Source organism: Ochlerotatus camptorhynchus, unplaced genomic scaffold (genome assembly GCF_037179485.1).
Source record: "Ochlerotatus camptorhynchus isolate MF236.1 unplaced genomic scaffold, CSIRO-AGI_Acam_v1.1 ptg000861l, whole genome shotgun sequence".
Classification (NCBI taxonomy): domain Eukaryota; kingdom Metazoa; phylum Arthropoda; class Insecta; order Diptera; family Culicidae; genus Ochlerotatus; species Ochlerotatus camptorhynchus.
This window is the reverse complement of record NW_027041320.1, coordinates 92,259-106,208: the sequence shown is the minus strand read 5'-3', so window position 1 is coordinate 106,208 and position 13,950 is coordinate 92,259. Positions and strand designations below refer to the sequence as shown.

At 40.9% G+C, this 13,950-nt stretch overlaps 1 pseudogene; it reads left to right on the top strand.

The window, feature by feature from the left end:
* The first annotated feature begins 2,979 nt into the window (after positions 1 to 2,979).
* On the top strand, positions 2,980 to 3,846 carry LOC135715343 (uncharacterized; annotated as a pseudogene).
* The last annotated feature ends 10,104 nt before the right edge of the window (positions 3,847 to 13,950 follow it).

Here is a 13,950-nt window from a genome sequence, read left to right as displayed (position 1 = left end):
TCTTTACAGGGACGAAACGTAGACAATACTCGATGAGGACCTGCAAGCAATGGGAGTTTTCGAATGATGCGTGCAAAGGACTATCTCTAGCGGGGTAAATGAAAACGGTGTATGGAGGACAAGAATGAATCACAAGCTGGCTCTAATATTGGAGGGGTACATTATGAACTACTGTTACCATCCGTCATCAATTGAAAAGCTATGACAAAGACGAGTACTTTGCATACAGTCAGGAATATAAGATGTGATGTCCAACATTTTTGATCTTCTCACATCACAATCCACTGAATTCCAAATTTCAACATTACATTGCATCTACCGTAAATTTCAGTGTCGCCCTAAAATGCAAGCGCTTCCTTCAATAAACTACATCCAAAAGGACAAACACTACGCCCCCTATTAAACCACCAAACACCCACCCTTTGCTGTTTTCCCAGTTTTGATAATCTTTTCTCCATTTCGTAAAAACATAACAGCCGCTATCGCATGTTTACAATCTCCTTCCGAATGTGTGCCACTCGGCTAGGAGAGCACACAAACACCGCACTGACACTGCACACGATCCCTGCGACGACACCGACCTTGCGTCCTTTTGCTTTCTATTCTTCCGGTTTTATTTAGATTGGCGACAAAGCTACACAGTTAACTTTCGGGCAGATAAAGAAGCGCACCAAATAAAATTTTACTTCCATGTTTACACCCGGTGTTTCCAACGATGAAAAACATTCCAACCCGGTAAGGTCGCCCCAAAAATCTCACATAAGCACTCCGACAGAGAGAGAGCATGTGTATGTATGTAGCACACGTTCAGTTCCAATTTCCAACCCACCAACGACGGCTGGCCCTTCCTAATGTGCTCAGTTCATATAGCACCCCTATAAATGCGGTGGCAAATTTCGCAGAGAGAGCGAAAGCGATAAGGCTGCACTCAATATCCCCCATCCCTCGCCTCCCACCTTCAAATAAGGAAGTGAAAAGAAAGGAATTCAGAAACGACATCATATTTTTCAAACCACTCGCCCTGCCTCTGTGTGCACCATTTTGTCGCGCAAAGTTCCCAATTGATGCCTAAGCTTTAATAAAAACGGAAGCTAGAAAAACGTCCTTAATCTGTGGGTTTCGAGTGGAACACGCGAACGCGAACGACGACCGAAAACCAATTTCATCTTCTGTACGCATTTGAGCAGCCACCGCCAAACGAGCGAGCAACTTTTCCCGATTTTCCCATTTCTTTCCAAGGAAAACCGTGCGGGCGGGCGTTACGTGTGAATGCCAAGCCGTGTATGAAGGCGAAGGAGAAAAAAACAACAACAGCAAAATGACAACATGCCGAGCAGGGAGGGAGAAAATCTGCTCCGGAGACTACCCCAACAAGAACAACAACAGCAGCAAGGATCCGTTCGGTGAGCTTTGAAAACATGCAGTCGCTGAGACCTGCGGGAGCGTGAGAAGTGGTTTTCCTTGATGGTGAGAGGCTAGTTGAGAGGTCAAAATCATGCTCACGCTTTCCACTTGACGCTCTGAAGAAAAGCGACCGCACGACCAACGGTGGTGGGAATTGGAAGCATCCGGTGCTCGTTTGAACTTGATGTTTTGTAGCTTCTGTTTGTTGTTATGTATGGAACTACCTGGTCGGATCAGTTAAAAACTAAGTTTCTGCAGAAGCGTTGTTTTCCCGCAGCTCGAAAATGAGTAGTATTTCCTGAACAGATCAGCCCTTGGTGGTTCTGTCTCTTTCTAGCTACTGTCTTTCCTGTTGGTCCGTTATAATGTGTTTCACACTATTGGAGAAATGGCTCTAATCTTAGCCTATGGATCTAATATTGGCCAATCGCTAAAAATCAGCTATTTATCAATTTTATCTAGATGAACGCGTCATTGGGTCGTTGCTAATAGATATTAATGGTCGCTATTGAAAATTTAGTAGATTGCTGAATTTATGTACGGGCCCAAATTAGGGGCAGTATAGGCTGACATTACATCCATTTCCCCTATTTCCCTTATTTCAGCATTATTTATTTTCCCTTTCAATAGCCACTAATTAAACGATTAACTTTATTCAATATAATTTATCACGTTTTTTTACATAACGTTATGATGCTCGTTTTAGGTCAGCTACTTGCAATTAGGTATGCCTCAAAGGTTGCGCGTGTATTTGTTGCTGCGCGTTCGGTTTTGACGTCACCGGGTACCCCACCAGCATTATCTGAGCTCGATTTGATATAATGATTGAGGTAAAAATATAGTAAGATGACTTCCCGTTTTTGAAAACAAGTGATTTTTGTTTTTTTTTTCTGCTTCTGCCTTCACTAGATCATTCCTTAAGCATTCTACAAGACCAGTAGGGCTAACTACCCCATTCTTACGTACCGTAAGATTTGAAAACTAGAAACCAATCGTTGAGATATTGTCAAAAGTCCAACACTGCTTCTTGACGCCAAACTCGGCCTACGGATTTTAAACTCGGCCTAACGCATTGAAACGCAATTGAAACGCCAATGAATTCACTTCGGCCTATCGGATGAAGATAAAAATTGATTCGGTTGGAGCACTTCTTTTGTTTTTGGGAATAATGGGTGCAAACCTTCATACCACGCGTTCTCATTGACTTCGTTCGGTAGCTTATTAACTAAAGTAGCGTACCAAATGCATAATTGACTTGTTAACTCTGAAATCATGGATTTATTTGAAATTTCCTGCTCGATAGACCCAAAATGGGTGATTAGGCCGAAGTAGTTCTCTACCCTAATTAGTGAAAACATATTTCACAGCTGTAGTACAAAACTGCGGAAGGTTGCGTTGCTAAAATCGGGAAGGCAGTAGCACAACACTGTGCCAATGAAATTTAAATCATCCCTTAGATTGGATGAAATGTCTGAATGCGAAAGTGGCATTCAATAGAAGAGCTCCATTTTAGTAGCAAGTGTAATTGTAATTTATGTAGTTCAAAGCAAGTCTGTTGGGATCTACTGTGCGGACATGAGTAAGGCACCGTTCCGATCAAAGTTCAACTGGGCAGTCAAAGAAGGTGCTTCAACCCGGCAGATATCATACAACATACAGTCCAATGAAACTACCAATACCATTCCCCAGGAGAAACTGCTCAATCTGGATGCCTGCCTGGTGCTGGAGCCAAAAAGTGACCGGGAGCCGTGCGAGTAATCCATCAGTGTGAATCCGATGTACCAGGTGATAAAACTGGCCATACTAGCGGAATGCAACAGAATTGAATCCTACGTCGGAAAAATTCCAGAATACAACCAAACCCACAGCGTTCAGCTGGTGTTCGATGACGGATCACAGCTCTATCGGTTCGATGTGCAGTTCGAAGTTTGCGGAACCGCCGAGTTCATTCTTCGGTACATTTCCCCTCGCAACGAGCAGCTTTGTCTGTACGGACTGCACCTGGTACTGGAGAAGAATTCCAGAACCGGGCCATGATCGATCTCCGGGTGGACGATTCCAAACTGTCTGAAACGGCAGCTCGGTGCAAGGAATTCCTGCTGTCAACGATGACTTCAAGCAGCAACAACCTGAACAAGTACAAATCGTTCCAAAATATACTCAACTACAACATCGCAAACGCAGTCTCCGGTGCATCCGGATCGACGAGTGGTACCGGAAGCAATGTATCAAGGTCAACGCCACAAACCACCGGTGCCGATCCCGGAGGTACCTCAAGTGCTCCGCAGGGACCTTCGTTGAGTGAGGCCGTAGCCAAACAGTATATAGACGGTAAATTTGCAGCCCTCGAAGCCAAAATCGATGCCAGAAGCGCTGGAATCTCGCCAGAACCAAAAGCTAGATGAAATGTTGGCTCTTTTGAAGAGTATTAGCATGAAATAAATAAATAAGGTCATTCAGAAGGGTTCTCACTGTCTTGATTACTTTCAGGATTGTAATAGTACTTCCATAGAGGTAACTCTAAGACCAGAAGGTCCCGAAGAAACGTGCTCAACTTTTTGACTCAGCTCTGGTACTCTCTTAGGTCCCAAGCTAATCGATGCACCCCTCGAAACATAGAAAAATCCACGAACCCTTCATTTTATCTGTCAAACTCTCATAGCGAATCAAAACAAACATAGTGTAGTACTAGAATTTCGACTAGAATGGGGTACGCTCATAGATGTACTTGGGGCCGATAGGCTAGTCTAGTCTGAGCCAATTTGATTTCCACCGGATGGTACTTATATTTTCTGCTTCGCATTTCAAGCTTATTGCTTACTCAATATTAGCTTATTGCGTTCTCTCAACAAGTGTTCTACAAGCACTTCCACAGTTTTTAATTGAGAGCTTTCGATGCCTGTACCATTTTTTAATTAGTATTAACGTGTGAAAGGAAAATCATACTCTATATTACCAAGGAAATTTGAGAAACTTTCCAACCAAAAAAATGCATGCACACTTAGAAATACCTAATTTTACACGTGACGGAATCCATCTTTGACATAAAGGATGAGACGTAAACAAACATGTAATGTAATGCTCCGAGACTGAAAAGTTCGTTCCTCGACGAAATGTACATTTATTGAGCTGAACTTCACGTCTATTATGACTCAATTATATGTCAAAATTGACGCTCGAAACTGACATATGTCTCAGAGCACCTAAATTAACATGTATTTTTCTAAGTGTGTGGTCTGCGCCTTTACCGACTGAGCTAAGGGAGGCCCGATTGTCCAGAAGGTCCCGAAGAAACGTGCTCAACTTTTTGGCTCAGCTCTGGTACTATCTTCGGTCCCAAGCTAATCGATGCACCCCTCGAAACATAGGAACATCCACGAACCCCTCATTTAATCTGTCAAACTTTCATAAATAATCAAAACAAATATAGTGTAATACTAGAATTATGATTAGAATGGGGTCGTTGATCGATGTACATGGGACCGATAGGCTAGTCAAGTGTGAGAAAATTTAAAATCGTTAGTTTCCACCGGTTGGTAATGGGTTTGATAGGTTAGTCAGCGAAGACATTATTTCACGCTGTCAAGTACTTTCATGGCACCAGAGCGTTGCCTGACTGGAAAGTATCTAATACAATATGAAGAATTGGTAGTTTTTAAAGTATATTCTAAAAATAATTAACAACAATGTGATACTAAAGTACTACCCGACAACAACTCAGCAGCACGAGACTCCTCGAACTGAGTCTCAGAGTAGGCGCACTACTAGGCAAACTTGAGGGGCTGCACGGACTAAAAGGCATTCAAGCTTTCAAATTGACTGAAACACATATTTCTCCAAAATAACTATGGTCCAAATACTCCAAATACCGTATTTCTGATTGTGATGTGTGGTCGATTTTCAATTTACCTTTCACGACGATGAAGACTACGATGACTATAGTCCAGCGAGCGCTTGCTGCGGTTCCGAAACGATCCCGTCGATGGCGGACGATGAATGGCAGATCTTGTCGGAAAGATGGCGGTACCACCGCTCGTTTTACAATCCAGAACACTTCCGGCAATGACGTATTATACATATATTATCTTGTCGGGAAGATGGCGCTACCGCTAACTGGTCTATCGGTGACTACAGTGAGATGGCGGTCCGACAAGCGTTCGTCAGCTGTAGTGCAATGGGGGTTGGTTTTAGCTGGTATAGCGGTTTGTGGAGATGATTCCTATGCTCAGGCGCTTCCTTCTGATGAAGCCGGTTTACGACGTCAAGGCCACCCTTTATCCCTTTACGTTTAGATCAAGACAACTAAAACGACCGTAGCGTGCAATAGCGGTTCTTGACTCGCCAACCTGATAGCGATTTGATATAATGAAAAGGTCCTGGCGAGGAGGTAATTCACTACTTGCACTTGGTTTTCTGTTAGAATTATACTTCACATACACTTCTGGTCTACACGCCCGCCTGAGAAAAAGTGAACGATGACCGTTCCTTAAGTATCGCAGAACCCTTCAGCTATTGTGACTGCATGTCACCATTTTGCCGCGGCCATGCACGCGTTATTCAGCAATCGGTCGTTAAGCATTGCCGTATCGTCTGCCTAGTGAGTTTCATCGCAAGTGTTATGCAGATTTACTTGAATGCTCGATCACATAGTGCATATTTAAAATATTGTATTGGACCCTTGTAACAGATCGGTTAAAAAATTATTATTTTTTTCAAATATATTTTTTAAACATGTGTTGAGGATCCTAGACTCAATTCGCTAGTAATATGGTTAACGAAATTATTGAATTTGAACTTTAATTTGACTTTAGACTCCGTCTTTCATTACTATCCTGAGAGTCACATTAAGAAATCAAAAATGAGGCGTGTAACGAAAATGGTGGCAGTTTTCAAACGCATTTTACTAAAAATCATTAACGTGAAATGTGTCGAACAGCGTGTCGTTCGACGGAGAATTTATCCAGAATTTTTTGGTTAAACAATTAAGAAATTTAGCGAATAAAATAGGGATATTACACGAAGTAATCAGAAGAGCGGACGGATAGGATGAATCTATATTCTCTCGCACGGACATTACTTTCCTTTTCGTGTGCAAATTTGCCTTCCACAGCGCTTCCTGGCAAGACGGTCGGTTTGATCGGAGCTCGGTGAAAACTGATTAAGCAAAAATATGAGGAAGATCAGCCAGCGTCCACAAAAGGGTCTGCCAAATCGCTTCCACCAGCCAGATAGTCGAGCTGGTTGGAGCTAGCAGATAACGCCAGAGTAGAGGGAACGGAGAAGCAGTGGAAAGGGATCTGCACACTACACCGTGCAGTGTCCGGATGGGATTTGCCTTGGGGAGAATCAGGCTACTATTGCTAGTTTACTCTCTCATACCACCACAAATACCGTCCTACCCGCAATCTGTACGGAACTCAACACGGATCCAACAAATTCACGGAAGTCCGGAAAACTTCAGGAAAGTTTGAAGATATTTAGCGCAGTTCTCAGGATAAACAACAATAATTCAGATGCATTTTATTAAAAAAAAAAAAATCAGCGCTGCTATGGCATGCGAGCATGTTGGAAAAAATAAGGCTGTCCACGAGACAGTTGCGATCAGCTGACTTTTTTGTTTACCAAGAACTTTTGACCGATCACAGTAGAACCATAGAGGTAACTATAAGACCAGTAGGTCCCGAAGAAACGTACTCAACTTTTTGGCTCAGTTCTGGTACTCTCTTCGGTCCCAAGCTAATCGATGCACCTCTCGAAACAGGAAAATCCACGAATCCCTCATGTTCGATCACACCATCGGCGTCGGGCTCTGCCACATTTAACAATTTATAGCGGCGGCAACAAACCCCTGGTAGCGATCTGTTCTTCAGTAGTATTGTTTTATCCGTCATCTACAGATGGCTTTGGTATGTTTTCAATATTTTGTTTATGTTTTGAAAAGTAGAATATATGATATATGATCAACATTGAATTGCTTTGTGCCGCAGTATCTAAGAGAAGATAATATATCAATGTAATAAGTTAAGTGTTCGTACTACCTCCGAGCAGGCAGGATGCCTCTCGGAGGCAATAAACAGAATTAAAGTGGTGAAATTACGATTATACAAATACACAACGTAGGGAAAGACATCCTGGTCAAAACACCTCACTTTATCTGTCAAACTTGCATAGTCAATCAAAACAAACATAGTGTAGTACTAGAATTCTGCCTAGAAGCGCTCTTTTTCGATCTAAAATGCTTCTGCCAAATCGCATCCACCATCAGCCTCCTCCCGACAGTGGAGCAAGTCGGAGCTCGTTGATAACACTTAACAGAAGGAGGGGAAGAGTAACGGAAATCTTCATCCATACACCACGACTGTTAAATGGCTTCCACTTGTTTAGCCAGGCTCTCGAGCTGGTCCAAGCTATGAGGCAACACTCAGAAGATAACCAGTGAATTGGGAAATTGGGGAAAGCCGGGAATTCGAAGTCACCGGGAAAAACCCGTGAATTTCGATGACAACTGTGGAAAAATTGAATTTCATCCTTTCCTCAAGAAAAATAAGATTTTGAACCTTGAACAAATTTCAAGACATTTGGACTGGACTAGATTTTCGGGATACAGTCACTGAAGAACTATTACGAGAATTTAAAGAGAATGAGCATGGTTGACCGCCCACGGTTGCTACTCTGTTATTGCCAGATCAGCTGTAATTACACAGAGAACCAACAGACGATGCTTGGGACTAGCAATCATCCTCAATGTGTAAAAACTGGTTATCTCAAACTAGGCAATACCAGCGTCGGCCGCACCCGAACGCAGGTCAAGAAAGGAATGGATAGGAATGTGTTGACGTGACACTCGCTTTGATGGAAGCCGAGAAATCCTCTGCACTTCCACGAGAAATCACTGGGATGTTAGATAAGAAGGTAGGGTTTGCAGTAGGGTTCGTTTTGGTAAACGATAAGCTGAATTGACGTCCTAACGATAGGGAAGGGTTACTGTATAAATAAATAAAAAGGAATGATCTCACCCAAATAACCAAGTGGATCTGTGCCAACAGCAACTGGTCTTTTCGTAGACTTTCTTCGATCCATCAAAGGTATATTCTTAGAACACAGACGTCGTCGATATATATTTAATAAAATATACCAAAATATAAGCAACCTCGATTTTAGTCACTCAATTTCTTTAAACTCAAGCTATATATGAATATTTTAATTGCATGGTATGATTGGACTCAATTTTACCTATTTAATGAATCCACAATTTAAGTAAAGAATCGATTTGCTAAATAATCGATGTTATTTGAGCATACAAGAGTTATAAAAACAATTAAGAGAATTTAAAGAAAAGAAATACCAAAGCAAATTTGAGCAGATTTTCGAATGACTTCTATAGATGAACTTTAACCCCAAAAAGCTCCGGACAAACTTTTTATGTTCAAAAATTTGTATCCCAAAGATGCCATGGCCGATAATATTAAAATGTTTTCAATATAATTCCGGAGAGTGATTCTTACATCTGCTGGGTGGTGCTCCTCCCATGCCCCTCCCTCTTTGTAATATATTCAAGAATGTGTTAGCATGGGGGTCTTTTTTTCAATGTTACTTAACATAACGATAAAAAAATATCGTGGTGCCCCCGGAAATAATGAGAACAATCATAAAACGCACGTTTGAATCTGTTCCGGATGCTACGGATTGTGGTCCCATTTGATCAAATTTATAATCCACCATAACCATGTCAAGCGACATATCAAATCACATCTACTCGACGAAATATGACCAATGGCACTCAAAACGACAACCATAGAGCCCTACCCAAGTAACAGTTTTGGTTTTATGAGCGTTCTGACAAGCGTTTAGACTTGTAGAATGCTTTAAAACCTCGGTAAAACTTACAATGTTGCTTGGGTATGGTCACCGTAGATTCGATTGCTGATATTCCGCATCATGGTTCCATATGGTCAAATGTTACATCTCTCATAACCATATCAAGCGACAAATCAAATCACATCAACTCGACGAAATATGACCAATGGCACTCAAAACGTCAACAAAAACGACAGCACTGAAGAAACGGATCTTGATATTCCGGATTATGATTCCGTATTGTCATATTTGATATTTGGTTATGAGACAACCATATCAAGCAACATATTAAATTACAACTACTCGACAAAATATGAACAATGATACTCAAAAGAAACAATCACGGAGCCATATGGTCACCGTAGAACCAGTTCTAGATAATCCAGATCAAGGTGCCATATGGTCAAATTTTATATCTCACATAACCATATCAAGCGACATATCAAATCTCATCTTCTCGACGAAATATGATCAATGGCATGCAAAACGACATCCATAGAGCCAAACGGTCACAATAAAACCGGTTCCGGATGTTTCGGGGTATGGCTCCACGTCGTGCAATTTGATATCTCTCATAACCCTTGATATGAGTGGAGCCATAATTCGGGTTATCCGGAACTGGTTCTACGGTGGCCATAAGGCCCTGTTACAAAAGTATGTATCCACATAAATCCAGACGCCTTCAAATCACTGTAACTTTTGAAATGTTTCACGTAGGAGTGAAAAACTTCACTGAGGTATGACTGGGAGTCATTGACGAAAAAGACTATGATTGAAGTTTACATCCCATCTTTAGTGTTTAAGATGGCGCCGAATTAAAAACAGCGAATTTTGTACGGACGTAATGCAAATCTTGACTTGTCAATACAGGAACTTGCAATAAAATTGATTTACCTAAATCCACGTTCGCGGTGTGCTCAAACATTTTCGGAACTTTTGACGGTCGCGAGGAAACCGAGAAGTGATAAAAACATCGAACCTGCTGATCCTGCCATTGACCGAACGATGAAGAGGATATTAGAGGAAAATCCGAATCTCTGTGTTCGAACGGTGGCTCGTAAAACAAGAATGTAACCTGGTTTTGTCAAAAAATTAAAACAGCGTTTGCGGCTGAAGTCGTTTAAATTTAAAACAGTTCCAAATCGCAACAACAAACTGAATTTGACATCAAAATCACGGGCTCGACGTTTGTACTGCGAAAATTTGACGACGTTGTTGGACTATGAAACATATGTCCTGGAGGATTTCAAGCAGCTTCTAGGGCTGGCTTTCTATTTTGCTATGGCCAAAAATGCTACAGTTGAGTATGTCAGGACGAAGAAGGCATGGACATTTCCAAAAAAATACTTTATTTGGCAAGCAATTTGCACGTGTGGCCGAAAAAGTAAATCTTTCCTCATTACAAGCACAATCAACAAGGAGATTCATCAGAAAGAGTGCCTGCAGAAGCGATTGCTACCCTTCATCATAAGCCACAAAGAAAACGCTTTGTTCTGGCCCAATTTGATATCATGTCGTTATGCTAAAACTGTGATGGCGTGGTACGAAGCAAATCAAGTGAATATTGTACCAAAACCGCAAATCTGCCAAATTGTCCAGAGTTACGTCCAATCGAGCGATATTGGGCTCTAATGAAGTGGAAGCATTCTGGGAAGAAACGAGGAATCTAAGATATCAAACACTTCCAACAAATATGGTTGAAGACAGCCATCTTAGGAGTCTGTAAAAACCCTAATGGATGGACTTAAACGCAAAGTTCGAAAATATTATGCAAACTCCGAATAACTTTATTTTGTGTTCGTGAATTATTAAATCATATCTCATGAATCTGAAATAAACAACTACAATTGAAATATAATGCGAAATTTGTGTTTTACCGAAGACAACAAATCAAGAAGACTGGCAACTCTTCCATTTTATCATACAAACGCTATGAGACAGGTACAATCGCGTCATCTGCCGCTCAAAGGTAAATGCTTCAAACGAATTTGATAGCAAAGATTACATCCTCAGAAGAAAGGTGTATTTGCTCATTTTTCTATGCGTTGCTTCCACCTTCACTCAAGCGCAGCGCTATTGTATCTGTCACTTGGATTCTGGAAAAGTTGCCAGTCTTCTTGATTTGTTGTCTTCGGTTTTACTAAAGTTTTGATGTATCTGGATTATTGCGGATAAAGACCTTAATTGTTAGAGCTATTGGTCATATTTCATCGAGTAGATGTGATTTGACATGTCACTTGATATGGTTCAAATAATTAACAAATTTAACTATTTCAAGACCAACAATTGAAAAGTCCTCAACTCCATTTTGTAAACAAACCTTGTAGGGCCTTTTTGTCGAGAATCGAAGTCCACCTAAGAAAACCAACAAAATGTAGTGGTAGGGGAAGTTCTGTTCTACTCCATTGTGTTTTAGGTTTGCGAATGTTGGTTTCAGATCGTGAGAAAATGGCGTTACAAGGTTTGTTTACGGTTTGTTGTTGGTCTTGATTTAGAACAATAATCCTGATTATCTGGAACCTTTTCTACAGTGGCTGTATGGCTCTATGGTTGTTGTTTGAGTTTTATTGGTGATAATTTGTCGAGTAGATGTGATTGGATATGTCACTTGATATGATTCCGAAAGATAACAAAATTTACCATGCGGAACCATAATCCGGAACCGGTTCTATGGTAACCATATGGTTCCATGGTTGTTGTTTTGAGTGTCATTGATCATATTTCGTCGAGTGGACATGATTTAATATTCCGCTTGATATAGTTATGAGAGATATCAAATTTGACCATGTGGATACATAATCCGGAATAGCCAGGACCGGTTCTATGGTAGAAATATTGTTCTATGGTTGCCGTTTTGAGTGCCATTGGTCATATTTTGTCAAGTAGATGTGATTTGATATGTTGCATGATATGGTTATGATAGATAATAAATTAGACCATATGTCTTCATAATCCTGATACCCGGAACCGATTACAAGGTAGGCATGGGGCCTTATGATTATTATCTATCATTTCCGGGACATACTCGGTTGACCTTGAATCTAACCTCCAACATCTAAGACGCAGCTTCAGTTCCATTGTTCGGTGTCGGTTTTCATTGCCTCTCCGAGCTCAGATGTCACACTTTCTGTGTGTAGTTTTGTTCTATTGAAAGATTCCTCGCCGTGGGGGAGTTTGAACTCGGTCTTGTTGGTGAATTAGCCCGCCTAAGTAACAATTCTGGTTTTATGAGGGTTCTGTAGACCATGATTTAGACTTGTAGAATGACATAAAACCTCAATAAAATTTGCAATGTTGCTTGGGCGGGAACGTGCTGATAATGTGCCCGTCGCGTGTTTTGGTGGTGATTCGGTGGCCGAAGTTGCCGTGAATCTGCAAGTTTTCTGCTTGCAAAAGTGCTCGGCTACTGGTCTCTCGCCGGTGTCGGAGATTGAGAGCAATATGGGAGATTCCTCGCTGGATACGCCAAAGACTGGATGGGTGGTAGATGGTGGCCGCGAAAGGTTCCTAGGGAAAGCATTAGACGCAAACCTCCTCCCAGATGACCATGGCAATGCAAGAAAAACTATGTTCATCGAAGGAAGTATTAATTAACATGGTGAGACCAGTCCTTTTCACTTTTCACAATTTAAAGGAAGAAAAAAAAACATAAACTAAATACGTGCCAGGATTCAAAAGAACATTTTGAAACTGGAAATGTGTGTAATACTAATATCCAAATGATAGAGGATCCTGAATTCACCTGGATCTGCAATAGAGCTATCAGACCACAAATGTGACATTGTAGAGAGAGTTCTTTCATAATAACACTGCCGGCCAGAGAGGGTTAGATGGAATACACACACACACACACACCTTCTACCATCGATTGTAACGAAATGGTGCAATACATTCTAGATTGTTCAAGCTTATAAGATTCATTTTCTCGAGGTTCCAGAAGAATCAATATCTAAATATTGTTCCACAGCAAAGTTCAACTAGTAGGAAATGTTATTTTGAACTGCTCGAATGATGTGATCCATTTGTTTATTTATTTTGATTATTATAACTCGCCATCGCACAGACTACTACTAACCTACGTTCCTAATACTATTCGCAGAATGTTTATTGTGTAATCTTCCAATTGTAATTATTCACCTAAAACGAGTAGTTTTGGGATAACCTTCTAGCTGAAGTTTTAGGAAAATGAAGCAATCAATTGCAGATTTTTAGTTTAGGGAGTGCATAAATAAAACCGATTTTTCTCATAATTCAAGAAAAAAAAAACTTCCCATAATATTTCCCGGTGGTTCAATTCAAGTAGTAGGAAATGTCTTTTGAACCAACTCGAATGATGTGAATAAGGTACCGTCATTAAAACTTTCCGCGTTGCATTAAATTCATCGTGGAAAAAAACTTGTAAGGATTTTTGTCATTTGGCATAACGGTTTCGTAAGAACCCGCTCTTACTCAGAAACACAACCTTGGCGATCGCGAGCAACCGAATGAGTGAGGTAACTAACCATTTTGGGATCAACGGGTTCAATTTCTAATCCATTTGACATTGCTAGTTGCGGTTCATACGAAAAAGTGCCATGGTAGGCTTAGACAAAAATTATTGATAACTGAAGTCAACAAATTGAGAGTATGCATATGTTCCAAAAGTATCGGAAAGATGGCCGGGTACAGAGTACAGGAACATAAACTACT